This window comes from Triturus cristatus, chromosome 5_2 (assembly GCF_964204655.1).
Source record: "Triturus cristatus chromosome 5_2, aTriCri1.1, whole genome shotgun sequence".
NCBI lineage: Eukaryota > Metazoa > Chordata > Amphibia > Caudata > Salamandridae > Triturus > Triturus cristatus.
Window position 1 is genome coordinate 840,859,008 of NC_140588.1, and position 13,827 is coordinate 840,872,834.

The 13,827-nt window shown below is 42.5% G+C and overlaps 1 long non-coding RNA gene across 1 annotated transcript; it reads left to right on the plus strand.

Moving 5' to 3' along the window:
* The first annotated feature begins 425 nt into the window (after positions 1-425).
* Positions 426-2,405, plus strand: LOC146829329 (uncharacterized). Its single transcript, XR_014961958.1, has 3 exons — positions 426-534; positions 1,843-1,893; positions 2,342-2,405. It is a non-coding gene; the product is annotated as an uncharacterized LOC146829329 (long non-coding RNA).
* Positions 2,406-13,827: the final 11,422 nt, after the last annotated feature.

Consider the following 13,827-nt stretch of genomic DNA (forward strand, 5'->3'; position numbering starts at 1 on the left):
GTAAGTCCTTTTTTCTTTTTTTAAATATCTGCTGCCCTACCACTTTCTATTGAAAGCATCCACCACTGGAGAAGAGGCCTCTACATATAAAATTCTAACACCAAATATAATTGAGTTTAAATAGATGGACCAATAAAAGATTTGTGTATGATAAATCATACTGTCCCTCAGCTGCTAGCATTCTCAATTACTTCATTCTTCCTGATGTTACTATCAGAAAAATTGTAAATGTTTACACGGGTGAGGAGTCACTCATGATTTCATGCACACCTACAGTTTTCACATAACAAGGTCTCTCACCACTGCAGTGTTGGGTTATCCATGCACTCCCGCTCCTGATTGCTACTCTTATGCTCTCCTGTTTCAAACCCTCCCCCAGGCCGTGCCATTCTCTCCCAGTTGTCTCCTGCAGTATACCAAAAGGACTCACGTCCACTTCTCCCAGGAGTACTAATCAGGGAACTTCTGCTGTCTACATGAGGGGAAAAGGAAGGCAGCCTGGAGCACCATTTGGCGTCGTGACAGCAGTAAAAGGTTGTGAGTGCCTGAGGAAGTAGTCTTGCTCCCATTGCCAACACTGGTAATATGCTGACCCTCACATAATGTTTTTTCCTTGGCAACTAGGCAACCATTGCATGATACCCAACCTTTGGAAAACTTTGTCCAAGTCACAAAAAGGGTCATTCTTGGCCATATGTGAGCACGCATGATATGTTGGCTACCTCTGGTAAAATGCTGGGTTGGGTATAATGGTAGGAATTCCTGTCCTGTTGTTGGCTTCCATGATATGATGGTGCCTGTCTTTCACATGCGCAAAGTGGTGATTGGCCGTAGGGTTTTGTATTTTATATTTCAATGTTTTATTGGTACCACAGTGGCTACTGTGCTGAGTACCCTAGTACCAGGCACTGATACCGGGGTACCTGTGGCCCAATCTTCTTCTTCTTTTCTGTTTTTACCTGTTGGGAATTAAAGTGGGGTGTCCCAAAGGCCAAGGCATGCCTATCCTTACCCCTATGTGGTCTTTCATGTTTTCTTTCCCTCTTCAGGACTAGAGGATTGAGATGGCTGACCCAACATTCTCAATTTTGTGGACAGCCAATCAGGCTCCACCCTTTCACTTTGAATGGGCGAATCGCAGATTATTTGGCACCAAGGGTTCATTAATTTTTAAGTTTTAACTGGTGTTTACCCTAACATAACATGTACATTTGTAATGCACACGTTCAGCGAAAAGGTATCTTGTTGCTCATTAATAGATGTTTGTTGTTACCCAACTCAATGGTACTCATTTTATCAACCTCAGGATAAAAGGCTGAATGGATTGGGATTTGAACTCGTTGCTGTGAGGTCATGTATAGACTCCTACAGTGGAGGCATTAGTCCACGAAGACAAGAGACCAGCTCATCATGATCTCCATTTTTATGCTAATTTCTCAACAATGGCTGAACAGATTTACACCAAATAACCAAAAGCAGGTTTTCTCTATAAAGTTCTAACATTTTGCTGATCAATTTTGGTATAATTTCTGCATAACTTTCCATAATGAAGCCAAAGTGATTTGTTTTAAAAAAAAAATGTTTTTAATGAAATGGTACCAAGGCTATTAAAGGAAAAAATGCCTTCTCTGGCCAAACTAGAACTAAACTGTGGTGACTGTGTAATAAATTATGATATTCACCACTTAATATGCCACAATATGGTGTATGGTTAGTGAAACTCAACCACACATTCTGTCTCAGTTTATGCTTAAGAAGTTGAATTCACAATGTTATGTGCCTATTTACAAAATACTTTTTTACATTAGTAAATCACTTATATCTCCTTGTCAATTATTACAGCTATTCATCAGATTGCCCTGCTACTGGTCGGAAAAATAAGAACATTTCAAGGTAAGAATGGTTGCTAAAAAGGTAAGTGAAACTCATATTTTAACACCAAGTGAGTAGCAGCAACTTTGACCACATAACCCAAAACACCTAATTATCTGGCACTTTCCCTTTGTACTCCTCACCTGCCTATCTCGGAAATAAGTTTCTGTTTACCAAATGCAGACCCTTAAAAAACAAAATAAGAAGAAACGCCTACTGCATTGTAGGCTTGTTGAAGTACTAATCTTCAGTCATTAACAAAACCACTCAATATCCCTCTCAGTTTTGCCAGACCCTACTCAAAGCCACTGTGCTTCTTGCTCACTATACCATCACCCGCTCACAACACATCCTAGTAACACTACTCACCACTAAACATTTTTCTTCTTATTCGCTGCTGCTGGTAAATATTTGAGAATCAACATGCAACTGTATTTCCATTATCTCAAGAAATTGTCAATCTATGTAGGGGCCACTGGAATTATGCAGCTGAAGAAGACCAAATCATGGGGCATAGTTGACTAAATTATGTGGTAAGAAAAGGAAAATTTTGTAGACGAATGCAGCACATTTTGTGACATATTTTTGCATTTATTATTTTGGCATTTTTATTGTTGTTGACACTGGCTTAGCAAAGGTTTTACTCCATAAGCACTACTTTAAAACTCAAATACAGCAATAGGCTACAGAAAGATGACCCATCAACCTTCACAAAAAGACTTCCACTATGCTGCAACAGATTAGTAACTCTGCTCTATGCCACTCCACTGTACGCCACTCAAAGCGACTCCACTCTGTCACTCCAATACATGACACTATCTGCCACTCCATTCTATAACACACTATTCCACTCTTCGCAATTCCACACTGCAACAGTCCACACCACTAGCTAGTGCACAACATGGCTAAAACACATTGGCAAAGCCAACAGCTCTTCCATAGGCAAATATCATTGAAATGTCATATCACACACTTGTGTCCAACTGCATTTCCTTTAAAAAAAATGTACAAGTCAATGCCATAAACGCCTTACACAAACGTGTTTAGTGAATTGTTTTTATAAGTTCTAACATTAATGGAGTCTGGTGGACAATCAACATATGAGGAATTAGAACAATTACTTTTTTATCTGACTTGAATTTTGCACAATTGCTCATTTTGGGTAGCCTGAAAACAAACGGTGGTGATCCTGTCTTGTCATGGACCAAGTGGGAATTCAGTCAGGTTCTCGACAATTAAACTGGCTCTCTACTTGCAGGAGGAGGGGTTTCCTGGTATAATCCTGTGTATGTCTGGGTTGGCTCCTTTGCTTTGTGCTTCTCCTACGATCTCTTGCTCCGGTCTTCTCACATACCACAATTATAAAATGCTTACTAATAGCATGACTAATGAGTTTGTAACAGGCGTATTAGAATCATTGACTTCCAAGATATGTAACATATAAAATTTAGTCCAAAAGCCATCATTTAAAAGAAGCCTTGTGCAAGCAACCAAATGAATAAAATTGCTATAAATTAATCAGAATTAATGCGACTTGTGTTCAATTAACATTCAATTTGAATTCTGCTACTCTTACTTGAGTCTTCACAATCATTGCCATTAGTATTCAGATATTGCTCACAAAGAATAACACTAGTCTTCAAACAGTGGTCACAATCAATGAGACTAGCCTTCATTTTGCTCTTGAAATAGCACAAGAGCTGCAAATAAACACTAACAGAATACTACTAAGCTTCAAATACTATTCTTCTAGAATACTACTAGTCTTCTTTTAGCAATCAATTGAAGTGTTCATCATGTATTTGAAGGGTAGTTGAGTAGAACTAGTATTCCCTCATTTGCATATTTCGGCTTGTGGGCATACTACTTAGTCTTCATGCATACTAAATGAATACTACATTTTAATAGTAAATGAATACCACTGTAAACACTGAAATCACACTAAATGAAGAGCTTCCATTTTGGTGAGGGATTTAAGCCAGCCAAGCTCTCAATCAGCGTTTTTAAGTCTGAAGTGATTTTGGAAGCTGCAACTGGGTTCCTGGTTGTAAGTAAGAGGTGTTTGGCAACAATTCAAGCAGCAGTCCGGAGAGTACAATTGAAAGAATAATTATGGCACCTTAATTGAATTTTCTAAATACATCTGTAATCACTGACGAGAAAATGTATGAAGATGCCAGTGAAAGGTTTGTTCTGTTAGGCGATGGCTACCAATCACTGCATTCTTTTAGGTCATATTTTTCTTTTGTAATGTAGAATAATGCCCAATGATTTCAAAAATAAAAGTTGACATCTTGTTATGAGCTATCACCCGCTGTCATAAAGTACTGTGATGCCCATCACAAAAGTGCATCAGATTTGTGAAGTACACGTCGATATTCACAAATGCATTATTTGAAAGGAGGACTCATGAAGTTACGTGCAAGTGACTTGCAAACTGTGCTGCGTAAAGTGGAAGCACTGGAGTGTTGGAGCAAGCGGGAGATGAGATGATAAAATAAAGCCATATAACGTTTGAATGAACTGCATTAAATTGAGAAAGTGTCATTAGACAGTAATAACTTTAGTAAAGACCTCACAAGCGGTGACAACAAACATGAAGTATGAGAGTTATGATATATGCAACAAAATGTTAGTAAATTACAATTGACAAATGGTTTAATTAGTGACGTTATTTTTACTGCCGTTATCGCACCGTCTACAGCCTGCCAGAAGGAAATAATGGACAATTTGGTAATTTGTAATTGAACGGTCATGTATATGTATTTTTCTTGAGAAAAGTACTTACATCCTATCACAATTGTGTTTTAGATCTGCTCACTAAGGGTGGGATTCTGTGAGTGTGCCTAGCAAATGTGCCTCGCAATTTAGAACTGACTGAATACGAGCCTACAAATGTGCTCCTCTTTGTCAGTATGATTGAAGGATGACCGCCTGGGTTGATCTTTGTGAAATGTTGGCTGCTATACAGCAACATATGGTATCTTCCAGAAATGGCACTGCTAAGAAAATAGAACAGACCAGCAGCAGCCTAAAATTACCCCCTGCTGACTACACAGCAGCATCTGTGAAAGACTGTGATTCACTCTTGGACATTAAATTCCACTGGCTTTCTAAACGACAAACCCGAGCCAGTTCAAGCGTGGACGGCTCTAGCCCCACTGCAGAACATGCAGACCCTCTGGGTTTGAGGGGAATGGAGAACACAATCAGCATGAATACATTGATTTGATGCAACTCAGCTTGAAAATATCCTGTTTGTACCAGCGATTCACAGTGCACATCTGTAGCTTGCACTGGGAATTTCATACATTTAGGTCTGAGTATTTTCAGTGCCCGGGGAAAGTTTCTCTTGGAACTCACCAGGCGTTCTGCATTTCGCCACTGCCGTGAGGGGAACGGCTGCACCGGGGAGAGTCCAGACAACGCCGTGAGGGGAACGGCCGGACTACATTACCCAGGTGCCCCGGCGGCGCTCACCTGACGCCAGCAACACCGCGCCCGGAGGCGCTTGAAAAGGAAGGAGCGCTGAGCGCTCACCGGGAAAGTTTCTCTTGGAACTCACTAGGCGTCCTGCATTTCGCCACTGCCGTGAGGGGAACGGCTGCACCGGGGAGAGTCCAGACAACGCCGTGAGGGGAACGGCCGGACTACATTACCCAGGTGACCCGGCGGCGCTCACCTGACGCCAGCAACACCGTGCCCGGAGGCGCTTGAAAAAGAAGGAACGCCTCCCGCAACCGCGGGACGCGCGTGGGCGGCGCCGGACGAAGCCCGGACTAAGGGCGGGCCGTCTGTGGCCGTCTGGGGCCGGATAAGGCCGGGCTGGGCCACCCTCCTTGATTCTGCCACATTTCAAAGGTACTTTGTGTCCAACTTGGATGATTTTCTTGTTGGGGGCTCACTAATAATAATACTCTGACATCACTACTGAACTGTTTCTTGAACTCCTCATTTGACATAAAACTGTGCATTGGGATAAAGGCCGGATTGGATTGCTATAGACTCTCTGTGTGCCTACGAGAAGGAATTCAGGGTGAATAGGTAGGGGGATAATCCTTAGAACCCCAGTAATGACTAAACCACCAAAACATGCTCGGCTACGAGCAAAGCCATTTTAGCTGATACCCCAAATCAGGTCATTGCTGGATTAATCGATGTACCATCTAACAAAGCTAAAAAACCTACCGCAATAGACCTGATGCTGAAGAAAGTCTCGGGGGAGATTGAGCATATGGAAAGGAGCCTGTCTTCCTCACCAATTCCAATATTAGTTACACCCACACAATCTAGAGACCAAACTCTCTCAGAAAGTCCAAACACAGAAACAATGAGCAACACAATTGAAGGCATTCCTTGTGCTCAACAGCGTGCACAATCTGGAGCAGAAGAGACAAGGGAAAATATTCTCACTACACAGAGTAGGCCCAAACAACAACGGGGGAGGGGCAAGGGACAGCCCAGGAAAAATACATCAATTACAGGTGCTCGTAGACCCAAAAATAGCAAGGAGTCATCATTGAGGATGAAGTAGGAGCCCCCTATGTAAGACCGCCAGGGTGGATAGAGAAGGTAATTGGCGATCTAAAAAATCATCTGGAAGTCTTTACCATCAGCCAGATGAAACCGATAATCAGTAGGATAGACAAAATTGCAAATGAATTAATCAAACAGGGCAAGACAATGGCCCATATAAGTATGAACCCTACTGCAGGCCCTAACCAAGCCATAAATACACCCACTAATCAAATTGCAGCCACTAACAATTGTGTTAGTTATACACAAGATATGATCGCACAAGTCCATGATCTGCCCAAAGCTCCACCACACCCAGGGAGGGGACCCCCACAGAATGGCGGAAATAAACAGACAGATAAAGCCCAACAGCAGGCAACTACACAAATAGTGCGAGATGCCCAGCATTTAACCCAAGGCCCAACTAGCCTACCACAATATGAATATGACCCATTTGAGAGATCAGAAAGCCCCCCACCACATATAGATTTACCCCCGGAAGCATGCCCCTACGTTATAGTATTTGCAGGGGTGCCGGAACTCAGACCCGTAGAAAAAGAAACTCATCTAGAACTAAAATCGAAAAAAATAAAATGGTTAAATATTCATAGGCCTTTGAATATGGGGGAAAAGGGGGATATTCTACATGTAAGAAGAGTCAACTGGCTAGGAGGCAGAAAAAAAGACATAAGAAGGGACTGTATTGTGGCAAACTTTAGAGATGTTAATCTGGTAGATTACATACTGGGAAACACAAACAGAAATCACACTAGTACAATCTGTACCCTTCCCCTGGGATATTTTTACCCAAGGAGACGGAGTATTAACAATCAGATTTACCCAACCTGGAACACAGGAAGGGCACAATTCAGACAAAGGGACAGAAGGCCTAATCAGACAGGCCAATTTTTACCAACCAGAGACTACCCAGAATGGAGAAACAGATTTGCCCCCTTACAGTTGTTAGATGAAAACGACTGACTACCTCCCGCTGAAAATGGACAACAAAATATAACCACAGGGATGGACTCGTTTGTAGCACGAAAGGGGTGGAGGAAAGCCTGGAATCCCTGAGGATAGAAGCCCCCCCAATGATGGGAGTTGAGGATGCTTTTGAGCCCATGACTCATAACAAGAAAGTGTGTAGACGGATCGACCAGGTATCAGAGGGAGGAAAAGACTCCAAGGCAGAGCTAGCTATATTGTCCTGGAATATAGCCGGCCTGGGGGGAAAATTCGATAATAAGGACTGGAGGGAGAATATCACTGGCTTCCAGATCATAGCTCTACAGGAGACTTGGGCACAAGACCTCTCTCTCTACCACCTGGAGGGTTACAAATGCTTTTTTACGCCAGCTTTGGAAGGTAGATCAGGAAGGGCAAAGGGACGGCTAGCCATATATGTTGATTTAGATCTAATAGGCACTTGGTCAAAGCCCTTGTGGGTATCACATACTTTACAAGCAGTGATATTCCAGGGACAGGGCCAGAGATACCTAATATTAAACTTTTACAACTCAGGGTCGATAGATGGGAATTACCCAGTGATACACAAACTAGAGAGTAGATTAACCGAAGAAATTGATCAAAGGCAGGGCGGTCAAGAACCAATAATCCTACTCATGGGTGATTTCAATTGACACCTATGCCAGAAACTCTTACCCGTGAGCCCGGATTGGTTCTCCTGCCCTGTAGAAAGTGTCCCATATTTTGAACACAATAAAGAGGGAACACTCCTTATGAAGATCCTTGATTGGTTTGCTCTCACTCACACTATTGACTTGCTGAATGTGAGAGTTGGAGATATTCTTACACCAACATTTAAGGGAAGGGGCTGCTCATCCATCATAGACTTTACACTAATATCGAGCTCTGCAAAAGAGCAGGTCAAAAAGGTAAAAACGGAATGGAGACCCTTTAGTGATCATAACCCCCTAACCCTTGAAATTCACGATAATGTGAGAACTGTAAGGAACGCTCCTTCAGGCACTGAACTTCGCCCAACAGACCAGGGGAGGCGCTTAAGGTGGGCCAAGATCAATGCACAGGAATTTTACTGTTCCTTAATGGAAAGAGGGAAAGAACAAATAGAGGCTTGCCTTGAACTTACAAAAGGTAGAGAGTTGGTCTTGGCTTTTGAGTCCCTAACCAAGGTGGTTGACGGATTGTTAAAAACTAAACGTCCGGTAAAAGAGTCACCAAATCCACGCTGGTTTGACTCTAATTGCTCGCGGGCTCTGAGGGAGCTAAAACTGTGCCTAAAGACCCTCCCGAGAGATAAAAACAAAGTAGCCCGGTATAGGCATAATTATAAAATTCAGGTTAAACAAAGGAAGATCACGCTTCAAAAGGAAGTCTGGGCAGACCTACGGGAAGCAGGAGAAAATAGGGATTATACCCAATTCTGGAGAATTATCAATAGACCCTGCTTTCAAGATTCTAGTTCCCCTGTCATCAGCACTAATATTCTTCCTGAACAATGGGTCACCCACTTTGAAAGTTTATATAATCACCAGGGCAAAATACTCAAGACCGGACCATGGGTGGGGGTGAGACCCAAGGAACTGGAATTTTCTTTATTGGAAATCACTAAAGCAATCCAAGGCCTCACTTAAAATAAGGCACCAGGGCCCGACGGTACCCCCCCCGATCTCTACCTAAGTAACATCGAATTATGGGCACCGATCATGACCAGAGTACTAAATGCAGCGATTAGAACTGGGCTCCCTCGATCTTGGTCCACAGCAGAGATTGTCCCCATCTACAAGAAAGGGTGCAGGAACAACCCGCAATGCTATAGACCAATTTCGCTGATAGACGTGCCAGCCAAATTACTAGGTAGGGCAGTCTTAAATCGCCTTGCTGAGTGGACTGAAGCACACCACACCCTAGCAGACACCCAATACGGATTTAGATCCGGTAAATCAACTAGTGACCAATGTCTCAATCTCTATCTCCTAGTTGCCAAATATACTACTTGGCGGCTGCATTCGATAATGTAAATAGAAGTAAACTCTGGGCCCTTATGTTCAAACTGGGAATTGACCCTGAACTCATAAACATCTTACAAGAATTACACTGGAACACCACTGCCAAGGTCTGCTATAGTGCGGGGGGGGGGGGGGGGGTGAGCACCGATCCCTTCCCGTGCACCAGCGGAGTGAGGCAAGGGTGTATCCTGGCCCCCTTTCTATTTTCCCTGTACATAAACGACCTAGAAAGCTCCTTGTTGGACATGAAGACTGACTGCCCTAAAGCAGGATCACGCCATATACCAGTTCTGCTGTACGCGGATGACGCGGTCCTGCTGACACGAACAGCAACGAGCCTACAACATCTGGTGAATGGATTTGTAAAGTTCATGGAGAATTTGGACCTCTCCGTGAACTTGACCAAATCATTTGTCATGGTGGCAGGGAAAAAACCCACCAAAAGATTTAGTTTTAAAATAGGAACACATGTTCTTGAAACTGTTAATACATTCTCGTACTTGGGCCTTCTGTTTGATGGAGGGATTAGGTTTGCCTCTTTGCTAAAAGAAAGATGCAGGAAATTGATCTCAGCAATTGGTGCTATTTTAAATTTTGCACGTAGACTGGGTCGGGGGTCACCAGAGCAAGTGATGACGCTGTATAGAGCTGTCTGCACCGCTAAAGCTACGTATGGGGGAGAGGTGTGGGGTTTTAGGGACGCACACCTGCTGCAAGTAGAGGAAGACAAATTCCTACGTAAGATGCTAAAGATACCGCATTGCATCTCAGCAGCGATTGTACATACGGAACTTTTCATCCCATATATTACAGACCAGATAAAAGTAAGACCTATTCTGTCCTGGCTCCGAATCTGGGTAAACCAAGAAGCGGAGCTTAGCAGACAAATAATCAAAGATTGTCTCCAGAGAGATAGATGGCTTCAAATTCCCTGGCTTAAATATGTTAAAGAAACTCTAGGGGCTATAGATCATCTAATACTTTTCAGAGAACCATCACTGATTGATCCATTCTGCAAAAATCGGATTCAGAAAATGTTATTGGGCAAATATGATTCGAGCAGGAAACAACTTGACTCTATTAAAACATCTGTAACATCACACTCTCTAGTCAGTAACGGAGAGGGCATGGAACCATATTTATTTTTAATGTATAATCAGCAAGATAGATTTTTAATGTGTCGTTTTAGGCTCAATTTGTTACCTAACATTTTAGCTTACCCATCTGGTTTTACCCTAACAATTGAGCAGAAGGGTGCCTGCGGCTGCGACAATAGGTCTCCGCAGGACACCCTTCATTTTGTACTATTATGTTCCTTTTATCGTACCCCCCGCCGTAGATTCCTTGTAAAATATTTTAAAAGAGTCAAAACTACGTCACGTAAAACCTGCCCTATCATTCTTGCAGAGAGCAACTGACACACGCACTTTATGCTCTATTTTGAGTTTTTTTTAATTTTCCGTTAAATTAAGAAATACCAGGGGCTGACTCAGACTGTATTAAATGTCTTTTTTAATCTTGTTTTTAACATTGTACGGTTCAGAAATGTATGTTATTGATGATTTTGCTGATTTGTACTATGTACTATTTATTTTTATGATGGTTTTTAATCATCGAAATAAAAATTTACTGAACTGAACTGAACTGACTGTGTGGCAATGTGATTATGTAAGATGCCAGCAGCTATTCGGTATTTCATGAATGATGTAGTAAAGCAATGTATTGATTGCTTTGTTATCGTACACGTCGATATCATCACCTTTTTGGATTCAGTTTCGGAACATGTGTCGCACATGCATTGGTTCCCCACTGTTCTCTGTAGCTTCAGGTTTTCCGTACTGCTCTGGGGGAGACCACTGATGTCAAATACTCCCCACAGGCGTAAGTACGTAAGTGTGATTTTGCCCATCACTTCTCACAGGTGATCACGTATTTATGGAAAAAACATCGTGACATTTAGTTGAACTCTGGAAGCAGACAATATTTTCCGCGATCTCCATCTGATCGTCTTTTCTGCTCTAGTTTACAACCAAACTGGTGCGACCAAACCATTTGAGGCAGCCTCAGACGCTTCTGATGTCGCAGTGGGGCATATTTGTGCGCATCAAAACAATCAGACAAGCCAACTTCATTAAGCTCTAATTATCCAGGATAGCAGAGTAAAAGTATACAATTGCAGGAAGAGAACTGTGTTTAATAAATCTTTATCTAAATAATTAATTAAGGTCGTCATCCTTCGAAACTACTGTGCCACGAGGTCATTTTAGCTGACTCTATTTCATGCAATTTTTTGCTGATTCTATTTCATAATCACGTTTAAACTGCAATCCACAAATCGCAAAGCAGATGCCGTGTCGAGGTTTGAACAGAATTCCGGTAACAGTTTTAACCATCATACCAGCCCATCGTTTGCAAGATGGATGGTGTGTACAGTGGCCTTCTTGTGGTATCTCAGACAGCAACTCATCCTAGTACTCATCTGTGGTTTCTGCGGTGTGGTGTGGCGTTTCCTTGCTGAGCAGACCCATGGTAGTTTGTTTCTATTTTACAAAAGGTTCCTCCTGAATTGTTTTCTGCTAAAGTGCAGGAGCAGTTTGCGGTAATTGTGATGCTCTAACCATCTTTCCATCTGGGTGCTACTGTTGATGTATGTGGGATGTGATTAGTAGGCCCTGGTGTCTCGTCATCTGCATGTGGTTTCAGGGCTGCTGATATTGTGCCTGACCTTCTTCATCATCATGATCATTCTCATCTAAATCAGTGCTATTCCAACTACTGTCTTTCTTCAGTGCACTCCCGATTCAAATGCATATTTGCTTTTCAAAAGGCCTATGGGCATTTGTTGCCAAGACGTGTACTCAGCATCTCACAACCTACTACAGTGGGACAAATTATGCTGTCTGCAATGAATAATTGTGAATATGTTGCAAAACAGGTGGAGGTATTTTCATTATACTAAACCTAGACATTGTTATCTGGGGCTCAGACTAAGATGGAAGATGGTGCTGTCGCTTGTTTTGATTTAAATGAACTGGAGGCAAAAGGGTTGGGAAGTAAAGCTGAAATATGAATGGAGAGGACTTGCACATACTCGGTTCCATTTTCAACATTCATGAATAATCACAGTTTCCTCTTTCTCTCCCATTATCACTGTCAACTGTGGTTTCTTAATTCCTCCTCTTGTCTTGCATCCAGAACAGCACTCAAACGTTCACTCCTTGTCACCTCCATCAGAAGGAGACTTGGGGGCATATCAGCAACAACCGGCGATAATTATCGCTAAGCGCACTTAGCGCTAGGATAATTATCGCCGGCTAGCGTGGATTTTTATCGCTGAGATAGCGTGCTTTTAGCAACGCTCATCTCAAAAGCGATAAAAATCCTAGCGCTAACTGCCTAACGTGAGATTATCGCTGGAAACCCAGCGATAATCTTACGTAGTGTGGCGTTAGCTTGCTGATAGGGACTCACAAACTTAGCCATGATATCCACCTTCCATAGGATATCATGGCTAAATCACTCCTGAAGCAGGCGTATGGAAAGTAGTGATAACAGGGGTTATCGCTACTTTTCCTGCCGCTATGCTTCATAGCGTGGGGCTTGATGATAGGAGAAATGTCGCTTAGCGACATTGTTTCTTTCATGTTAGGTCAGGAACGCCCACTTTGCATCTCATTAGAGATGCAAAGCTGGGCGTTAGGAATCCCGACGCTAAAGCAAGGTTTCACACGTTAGCGTGGCTTGCTAATTAGGTGATAAAATTATCGCTGCTTTTCGGAAACGGCCACAAAAGCGGCGATACGTTTTTTATCGCCAGCTTGTAAATATGCCCCTTGGAAAGTGAGTTAACATCATTTTGGTTGTAGGACAAGATGCTGAAAAGAAAAGGAGCTGCTGAGGATGATGCAAGCCCAACATCTTGTTCAGTTCCAACACCCAGTGTCTCACGACATTCTTCCTCTTTAATTACTGAAGCACGGAGATGAAGGGGAATTTCGAACTGATGGACCAACACGTGTGTTAGCTGGGCATTGAATATAGCAGTGCATCCAATTCTTTCCTACTCAGAAGGGTGATCAAAAGATGCACAGTGGTATGAATTTTGAGAAAAGTGTAGGCAGGCTTTGAATCCAATGGGGCGCTTCTGGTAGTCTTTTAATTGGGGTCAGAGCTGACATTGGGTACTTTCTTGGCAGGAATTGGACTCTTGTGTGTCATATTCACTTGTAGAGTAGCTGAGAGGCCATGATTCAGGAAATGTGCAATAAGTGAAGGACTACATTTTCTCTGAGCTGCATGCAAGGCAAATAGGAAAACAATAATATGTTTGAATATTAAAAACAAGGTATCTATTCTGCCTCACCACACCCATGTCGTATGTTGGCAAAGTGATAGAATAGCAACGTTCAAATAAATGAACATTAAGCAGGTGCCTAGGCCCAAACTCCCA